We start from the raw sequence: 9,277 nt of genomic DNA on the forward strand, positions 1-9,277 counted from the left end.
GGCTCCACACCTCACCTCCAGCAGAATCCTGCCTCCTCCCCCACCCCACTGACACGCCAATCCTTCGCAGATTCTTGCCCCTTGGTCTCCATGGGCGCACACATCCATCTTCCCATCCTGATTATCCATTCACGTCTGCCTGCCCACCAGGCACAAAATCTCTCCTTGGTTTCATCTTCCTATAGCCTCTTTCCTACTGAATTCCCAGTCACCCCTCCAATTCCTATAACCATGCAAATACATGTTATCTCATGCTGTTCTGCTGACTGAGAAAACGCCAAAAGAAAAAGAAAAAAAAAAAGAAAGGAAAACAAGAAAACCCAAGACAAGGGGGAGGGAAAATAAACTTTGCCACTTCCCCTCCTTCCTACCCGCTCGGCTAGAGTACCATACGGCTCACAAACTCTTCCCAAATACTCAGCTGGCTCCCAAGGCTGAAGCCTGAGATGGGCAGGGAGCCCACGCCAACTCTAACCAAACCGGAGGTGGGCAGGGGGAGGTGCTCCGGCTTACTCTCCTCACCTGATGGGAGCCCCTGCGGCCTGGACTCCAGGCGAAGCCGCCACCAGGAACCCCTCTGCCAGCCCCCACCCTGCACCCTGGGAACTGCAGTAACTTATTCTCAAAGGCTTTAAACACAGAGATCCTCTCAGCAGCCGTGGGCCTGCCCCTTGTCCCAGCCCTGCCACATGGGGGTCCAGCCTCCGGGACCGGCGCTGCCCACCAACGGCAAATCCAAAGTTCTTTTGAAAAAAACTGAAACACATACACAACCAAAAAAAAAAAAGAGAGAGAGCACGAACTCTCGTGTGGGAGAGATGGCGAGACCAGACCAGAGGAATGAACTAATGACAAACTTGGAAAACACAGAAAAAAAAAAAAAAGCCTGAAAACTCTCCCATCAAACAAGTGTTTTTTTTCCTGTTTGTGTCACTCCCCACCCCACCCCATTTTAAGGGTTTCTTTGAACCACCTTGTCTGGAAGATCAATGGCTGTAGTCCTTGCTTGGGTACAGCGGTCCTGGGGACTGCCAGCGGTACAGCCCTGCCCTGGCTGTGCCCAGCCACAGGCTGGTAATGGGGAGCAGAGCCTGGAGGCTGGGAGAGACCCATCCTTGCCCCCTGAACTGAGTATGTTCTCGGGACAGGTAACATCCCCTCATTCTCAGCTGTGGGTTAGAAAAGTCAGGGTCACTGAAAGTGGCTTGGCCGTCTCAGGAGGAAGGGGCTGGACAGGACTGGGCAGTTTGGTTTCTGAATCTTTCGTGTAGTTGCCTCCATCTACTCTCATCCACTTCTTTCACAAACCTCTTTTGTTCCCTTCCTGGTGCCCCCTTCACATTTCTGGCACTTCTTGAACCTTTTTGCCTTTGTGGGGACCCTTCCTCCCCATCTGTGTTCTTTCCCCCGCAGCCCTATCCTCTGCCCTGGCTTCCAGCTTCCTCCAGCCACATCTACGTCCTCCAGGAACCAGCAGCTTCTGGAGGTACCCCCCCAAAGGAGGTGCTCCCTATGAGGCTCATAGGGCCTAGAGCTGATGACATCCAAGGGGCTGGGTGGGCAAGGAGATGACTGAAGCCCAAGGTCAGTCTTTGATAGGGTGAGATCCCCCAGGGAACCAACAGATGAGGAACCAGCTAGAAGCAGGGTTTAACCTTTAACCACCTTTAGCCTCGTTTTTCTGTAAGAATCAAGTGGTAACTGTGGCAACCCCAAAGCCTACCTGAAGTGGCACTGGGTGGAGAAGCAGGTGTTTTAGTGGAGAAAAGCCTGCAGAAACTTTCCAGTCCTCCAGATGGCTTCTCCTCCAACCCTTGCCCCTAAGACTTCCCCTTTCTAGGTGGTTTCCTTCCACATGCTCCCCTCAGGCTGCTTCTGCTACCATTATCCATTTCATACACACACGCGCGCTCATCCAGCCAGCCCTGGGACCAAGATTTCATGGTCTGTCAGTCACTCCGCGAACATATTCATGCTGAAGCAGTGGCTCATTTGCAGAAAAGATAGGAGGGGAGAGGGGGAAGGAAAACTGCTCGGTCCCCAGTGCCCACATGTTTTGTGACTCTCACTTCCGGGCCCATTCATTTCTGAAACTAAAAGCTCCAACTCTAGCAAATAAGCGGTGGGTTGGATTAGTTATCCTGATGATGCTAAATACACCAGTTACAAATGCAGGCAAGAGGAGTGAAACTGCCCAACTGTGGGCTCACTCTTGCGGCCCCCACCTTTCCCCACCGCAGCATCTCTCATGCACACCCCCCATCCTTTGCTCTCCTGTTGAAATTCTGTGTATAAAATTATTTTCTTAGCAGCATGTATATGAGGAAAGAAGCTTTTTCACTCTGTGCTTTCTGGGAATGTGATTTGTGTATAAAAGTTACAAAAATTAGAAGAAAAAAAAAGGAAATATTTTAAAAAACGCACCGGCAAACACCTGGTGTGGCATGATTAGAGGTGTGTTATCATGCGTTTTAGGGATTTACAGCCCGGGTAGGTTGGCTTTAGTTTGAACTATGAATATTTTCTCCAGCAGTTAATATAGCCACAGATTCATCCTCCTCTTGCTCTTCAACACAATCTCTTAGACCCAGATTCCCTGGTGTGGAGACACCACGTACATTCAGTCATGAGCTGGAGCTGACTACGGAGCTGTCCTTACCAGGAATCCTGTAATCTGGGGGACACAAGAGCCTGGCCAACTGCTGACTAAAGTCAGTCAACATGCTTCTTTCTGGAAGGTGCCATTCCACGTTCCCAGTGGCGTGAAGCATTCCTCCCCAACCCCTTCCCGAGACAACAAGTCCTCAGCAGAGCACTTATGCTCTGGAGATTACATGAGTGGGTAGTTCTGTGGAGAGAGGCTGAGTTGGCATGGCCCCGTGAAGAATGCTACAGGTGAACGCCAAGTTGCCCAGATTAAAATGTGTAGCTTCTATGAAGCAGTAAACCAACTTGCGTGTGCAGTATATCCACTTGTGTAGTGGATATAGTACATCTACTACACCTTGCAGGCCCACCCCTACCCCTCCCCTCCAGCTCTAAAGTGAGCCTGAATCAAGGGCTCGTAAGACTGGTCTTCCATGGCGTGAGGCAAAGGCCTAGGGTTTCTGGCATACGTAAGTCCTAAAGGACCCAAATTCTGGTCCATCCTACTTATTGTGGTCTTAGCTGTCTTTGCTCTAAGCCAGAGCCTATGTGGGGATGGCTTAAGGTACCCAATTCTCAACTAGGAGCAAAAATCAAAGTGTGTAGAAGAACACGAGAAAATCTGAAGACTTGTTGGCCAAATGGGTCAGAGTCTGCAAGAGGACAAGAGACTTGTTCTTCCCTGACCCTCTGGCCCCCGGCACAAACTTACAGAAGCACGCACAAGAACCAAGAAGGCCAGTCACTCCTGGCACAGTGGCACCCACCTGTTTAATTCCTTCTATTTGTTCCTTACCATATTCAGGACTTTTAGACCACATCACTGATTCCCCAAATCTTAGCCACTTTGATCACTCGATCATCTAATCACTCACCCCTGTGTAGATAGATACACCTGAAATACAGCATGCGGCAAACGCAACTGCACCAACAGAACAAGTAAGCACACCTTCAGAAACAGCATCAGAACCACGTAGAGGGCTGCATGGAAACACACAGATGCCAGCAAAGAGAGGCTGCTGGGCCTGTAGGCACAAGGGCCATGCCCCAGAGTCATCAACTCTCTCCGGTTAAGTAGAAACACCCTCCAATACAGTCGTTTTCCTCACACAACACTAACTCAGAAAAGCTTATAAACAGAGAAATGTAACCAGTATCAGGAGGAGTGGCCAAATGTTGACCATGGATCCACGGAAAGGACCTTAGACTCCTCTGCAGTGTGATGCTGGGGAGAGGGAGGGAGAGGAGAAGCCAGAGAGAAACTCTGGGGAAAACACAGGGATAAACTGGGATGGGAGCCTGTGTTACAGGAAGGGCCAGGTATTGCGGAGCAACTAGTAAGAAACTTGTAAGCCCTCAGGATGTCATTCCTAGAGGACTGAGTAAGGAAGAAATGCCTGATTCCAACAAAGCTCTGGCTCCAATAAGAAAGTCTAGTGGCCAGGCCTCAAGGGGTTACAGCATTATAGTGTGGCTATACTGTGAAAAGATCAAATGAAAGAAAACCCAGAGAGGATGTCTGCAGAAGACCTAGACCACCACTCATTAAATTTAGAGCAAGATGGGAAGTGATCCTCAGGGGAAGCCTCCCAGGGAAAGACATAAACTCTGAGAAGAACACAAAATTGAGTGAGGACCCACCCTACCATTCTCCTTCGTGTAGAGAATCCCCACAGCCTTCAGACAAAGGAGAGACAAGGGGTCAACGGCATTATTCCCTGTCAGCTGTCTGAGCCTTATGCTTCCTGCAGCTCCCAGCCGCGGAGAGGTGTCTGATAGAGGCTAGCAGGGAAGCAGGTGGATTATCAGTGGGCCAGAAAGACAGTGAGGGGGAAAGGTGGCCGGCATTGACTCACACCCACCCTGGCCATACACAGACTCTTCCACACACAGTGGCTCAAAGCCTGGAACAAGTAATCAGCAGGAGCTGAGCACGGCCCATGTCTACCGTCCCTCCCTGACATCCCCGCCTGCAGCACATCCTCTCTGCCAGCTTGCCCTCCACTGTGCTCGAACCAGGAGAGCCCCGCCAAGTGCTCACATAGTGGCACCGGCTGCAACTCACTCAGCACTGGCCTCTGCTGAGCCCTGCTTCCACTTCAGGGACCCTCACCCGCCTCCAGAAAGAAGCGTAACTAGGACCCAGCCCGTACTGAGCTGCACGGCCCACACCCAACTGCCTGTGCTGCAGACAGCCATCTCCCGACAACACTCCTAACCTAAGGGGTTCTCAGTGGTGAGGTTTCAGAAACAGGGCGGCCAACCATCAAACCTGGGGGTTGAAAGCGTCCCGTGAGGGATTCTTCTGCAATAATGCCTGCCAGTGAGAAACCTAGTTCTCACAAGTTAAATCTACCTGATTTGACCTCATAATCTCTTCTTTTCCTCCTGCTGCCCCCACCTAAAACACACATCCTCACAACCCACAATATGTACATCCCACCACAATGATGACAGAAGGACAGAAATACGGTTGGGGAGGATGAAGGAAGATGCAAAAGACGTGGGAAACCCAGACCTGATTAACTGTCCTCTAAGGTGACTGCCATCTCTTAGGACAGTGTTCTCAAGAGTTTTGTCCATCTGCATCACAGTCACCTGAGAGTTTGTCTTAAATGCACATTTCTCAACCACACCTCAGACCAGCTGAATCAGCCTGCAGCATATCCTCTCTGCAGGCTTGAAGTGATTCTGTGCTTTCTGAAGTCTGAGAACCACTGATGCAGATTGCTCAGCACCACACACATCTGTGACCTGCCACCACTCTCCAGCATCCAAGGCTCAGCCCTGCTACACCCAGGGCCGCCACAGGGGCGCATCACCTCAGATTGGCTTCCTCATTACCCTGACATTTGCAAGTCTGACTGTGTCTTTTGCTCATGGTGGCTGTTCTTGAACAGGAAAAGAGTTACAGGCATCACCCACTTGCCCCCTTGGCTGAGTCCTCCCTGTTTTCTCCTCTGCTGTGGAAACCACATCCTGAAGCTGCGTCCACTTCCACAGCTGCTGAAATCAGGATACCCCCAGCCTGGGCAATGGCTTTACTCACCTCTGGGCAGGCCCTACCCTCAATCAGAGCCACCCAAGCTCCCCTGACATCATCCAGAGCCTCCAGTGCTTCTACTTGAAGACCTTCCTAGTCACTGACTACCCAGGAAGCAAGGCAAGCCGAGCCTGCTACATGCAGGCCCATAGTCCAGTGTAGCAGGACTGCTGATGGCTCTGCATCTGGAGGTGTAGGGACAGTCTCTGTTACCACAGATGCTGGGGTTCTGCTCCTAAGAGCCTTCCGTTCTACCCTAGAGAGCTCATTGCTGATCTGTGGTCTCTCTTCCAAGAGTGAACTTCAAAAATAGAAAAATCTGTCCACCTTGAACTGGGAAGCCAAGGAGAAATTTGTAAACACAAAATCTCCCTGAGTGGTCGTTCTGGAAGGAGTTCAAGGTGCCTTTGTCTTCCCTATGCCTTTCCACCTCTCTAGGCCTTGATCACCTCTCCATCTTTTTAGGACTGTTATTGAATATGGGCCTATCGCAAGGGAGAAACAACTGGTTCAACTCAACCACAGATCAGCCAATCACACACAGAGGACAGAATGAAATCCACACAGGCACCAGCCACCCCATGATCCAACAGCAAGGCCTGAGGGCCCCTCCTTCTTTCTTGTCCTCCCCTTCAAGTCTCTTCCGGCACCATCTTTGTGACAACAGAGCTGGCTGACCTCTCTCTAGGATCTCATTTTGCCCTCTTAGGATTTTTTCCTTCTGTCCTTGCTCCCCAGACAGGAGTGGAGTCCACCAGCCTGGAGCCTCGGCTGTGGCTCCTGAACGTGCCCTGGTTCCTCCATGCTCTCGTTTCCCTTGGATTCTGCTCAAATATGGATAATGGCACCATCTCAACCCTTCTCTTGGAGGTGGTGGGGGCAGAAGGCAGGGGGGTTCCTGGGAGGAAGGCGGAGTTGGGGCTGCCGAGAGGGCTCGGATTCAGCCCCGCTGTGGAGGACATCCTTGTGCTGCCCCCCCAGCAGGGCTCCGCCCAGTACCTGGCACGCCTGTGCGTGCCCCTCTCCCTGCCGCCAAGTGGCGGTCGTGAGCATGTTCGGCGGCTTTGGGTTTGCCGCAGTGCCAGGGTCTGGGATGCCGTTCACGTGCCAGTGCAGCGCTGCCAAGAGTGGCGGCATCTAGTTGGTTGGGTGCCAAGCGGTAGGACCCAGGTGGTGATGGAGATGAAGCAGGGCTGGGGTGGAGGGAGTGGGGGGAGGGGCGGAGGGCACTGGGGAGAAGACCAGACATCTCACTTGTTAGAGTGGAGAGTCCAAATGGGATCCGCAGAAAGGTGCCCTTCTGGTTCCAGAACCCGGCTAGCAAGCAAGCCCCTCCCTCCCCCGCCACGCCCGCAGAGTAACATATACAGACCAGGCGAGAGGATTTGGCCATCTTTAGCAGGAAACTGGCTGGGGGCCAGGCAGGACTGCCAGCCTCTCCATCCTCCTTCCTTGGGGTCTTGGCAATGGCGTGCTTTCTCCTTTGTGTCCTCACGCCTCTCTCCGTCTGTCGCTCTACTCCCCATGCCTAAGAGGGAACGGGAAGGAGGTCCTGGCAGAAAAAAGTCTGTGTTCCCAAACAACTCTCTCTCTCTCTCACACACACACACACACACACACACACACTCACACCCAACATCTTGCCTCCTCCCTTCTCACTCCTGGCACAACAAGCCTCTCAACCAGATTGGCACAAGGCACTACCACCCTCCCCCGCTCCACACAACACCAGAGCCTGTGCCAGGCTCCCTGGGCATTGCCAGCACCCACCCACCTCCTGCTGGGTCCCCTTGCCTCTTCGGTGCTCCAACAAAAGGCCGGCCTGCCAGCCCATAGAGTCTCCCTGGGGAGCAGTGGCACAACCTCTCCTCTTGGCTCTTAGAAGCTCTCTGGGCACTTGCCTGGCCTCTCCCTCCACCACTTCACGTTCCCAGGCTGGAAGAGGACTAACCACCTCACGGTCCGACCAGTTCCCAGAGCTGAGCTCTAGATGGACAGCAACATCAGGAACATCCCTGCCCCTCCTCTTTGCCTCCTGGGGCCCATTCCCGCGGCACCCGCTCGGGGCGCCAGCCTGACGGATGTGATACCAATGGCTCCTGGGTACCGAGCCTTCCTCCCAGAGCACCAGGACTCCCGCCACTGCCCCCTCCCCATTTGCCTCCTTCCATATCCACAGGCACAAGGGTGGCAGCTGCAGTGCCATGCCTGTAAGCAGGCAGCGTGAAGCAACTTAGACACCTGCTTCTATTCGCCCAGGCCCCAAACCTCTCCCCTCCTTCCAACCCCATCCCTCTGTCCTTCGGGTGGGACACTAGACTGGCAACCGCAGTGCCAACCCCCACCCATGCCCAGGAGGCTCACATATAACACTCACTTCTGCGTACACGTACGCACGCGCGCGCGCGCACATACACACACACACACACACACGGCCCCTTGAGTGCCAGGCAGCGGTGGCAGACACACAGCAATGCATAGTGACTGGTATACCCGAGGAGGCAGCCAGATTCAGCACCTGATCCAGCACCCATTTGGGATTGGGTGGGTAGGCGGGCAGGCGGGCGGGCGGAGGGGTGATGAGGCAGGCGATGGCCCTAGGTTGGCAGCCGATGGAGCTGGGAGAATGGAGGGAACAGATGCTCTTTGCCCAGCCTCCCTCCCTCTCTCTCCGAGATCAGTGCCAAGCTGGGGGGATGGGGGGAGGGAGGATGGGGGAAGGGTGGCATTTGGAGGCTGGCAGAGGGGGGGAGCTGGGTCCGCCCAGGCTGGGCAGTGCCGGCACTGGCTGCTGCCTCTCCACTCTGCCATCTGTCTCGCTTCTCCCCCCACCCCCTTTCTCTCTCTTTCTCTCTCTCTCTCCTTCATCCACAGCAAAACGAAGAGAGGAAAACAGGGTCCTCATTCCGCCCACCCCCAACCTCTGCCGGACCCCTCTTGTCCTCCCACAACTCACCACACCACACCACCACCAAGCCATCTGTGCTGTCTCCTTCTGGCTCGGTCACCTTCTTTCCTTCGCCTTCGCCCTCACACCAAGACGGGTGCAATGTTTTTAAAAAACAGATACATGTATATTTTACAAAGCAACTTAAAAGGGAAACTATTTTCTTTGGGAATGTCCTGTCCTTCTGAGTCTGGGTCCTCGGTGCCAATGTTTATGGCAGGCAGAGGGAGGGAACCCTGTCCTCAGCTGGTGCCCATGAATCCCATGCCAGGAAGGAGGGGTGGCTGGGGTGGGGTGGGGGCGGGGTGGGGTACCGGGAGAGCTCTCTTCTCTCTGCGCCTGTGGTGGTTTCTTTTTTTTTTTCTCCTCTTCCACTTCCGGAGCAGATTCAAATAGATCTAGAGCCTTCCCCACCCCCAGTTCCCAGGGCCCCTGTGCCCTTCTCTCCCTGCTTTTGATTTTATTCCTCGATCACCCTTTGCTTTTTTGTGTATGAGTGTGTGCGTGCGCGTGAGTGTTTGCATCCATGGCGGTGGGCACCGTGCCAGCCACCGCACAGCCATCTGCGATGCCTTCTGCAGCCTCCGCTTTTCCTCCCTGCCACCTCCAGCCCCCAACTCCCCTGCACCCCAGCTCTCCAC

General features: G+C 53.7%; 1 long non-coding RNA gene across 2 annotated transcripts in view; it reads right to left on the reverse strand.

The window, feature by feature from the left end:
• LOC122443192 overlaps window positions 1-8,863 on the reverse strand; it is a 30,832-nt gene extending 21,969 nt beyond the window's left edge. Inside the window, exons 1-3 of one of the 2 annotated variants that reach the window (XR_006269948.1) lie at window positions 8,646-8,863; window positions 8,183-8,307; window positions 7,062-7,241 (exon numbers count right to left, since the gene is read on the reverse strand). This is a non-coding gene — a long non-coding RNA (uncharacterized LOC122443192). Of the gene's footprint in view, window positions 1-7,061; window positions 7,242-8,182; window positions 8,588-8,645 lie in introns of those variants that run through there. The other variant, XR_006269947.1, reaches the window with a different exon arrangement.
• Window positions 8,864-9,277: the final 414 nt, after the last annotated feature.

The sequence above is a fragment of the Cervus canadensis genome, chromosome 6 (assembly GCF_019320065.1).
Source record: "Cervus canadensis isolate Bull #8, Minnesota chromosome 6, ASM1932006v1, whole genome shotgun sequence".
Taxonomy (NCBI): domain Eukaryota; kingdom Metazoa; phylum Chordata; class Mammalia; order Artiodactyla; family Cervidae; genus Cervus; species Cervus canadensis.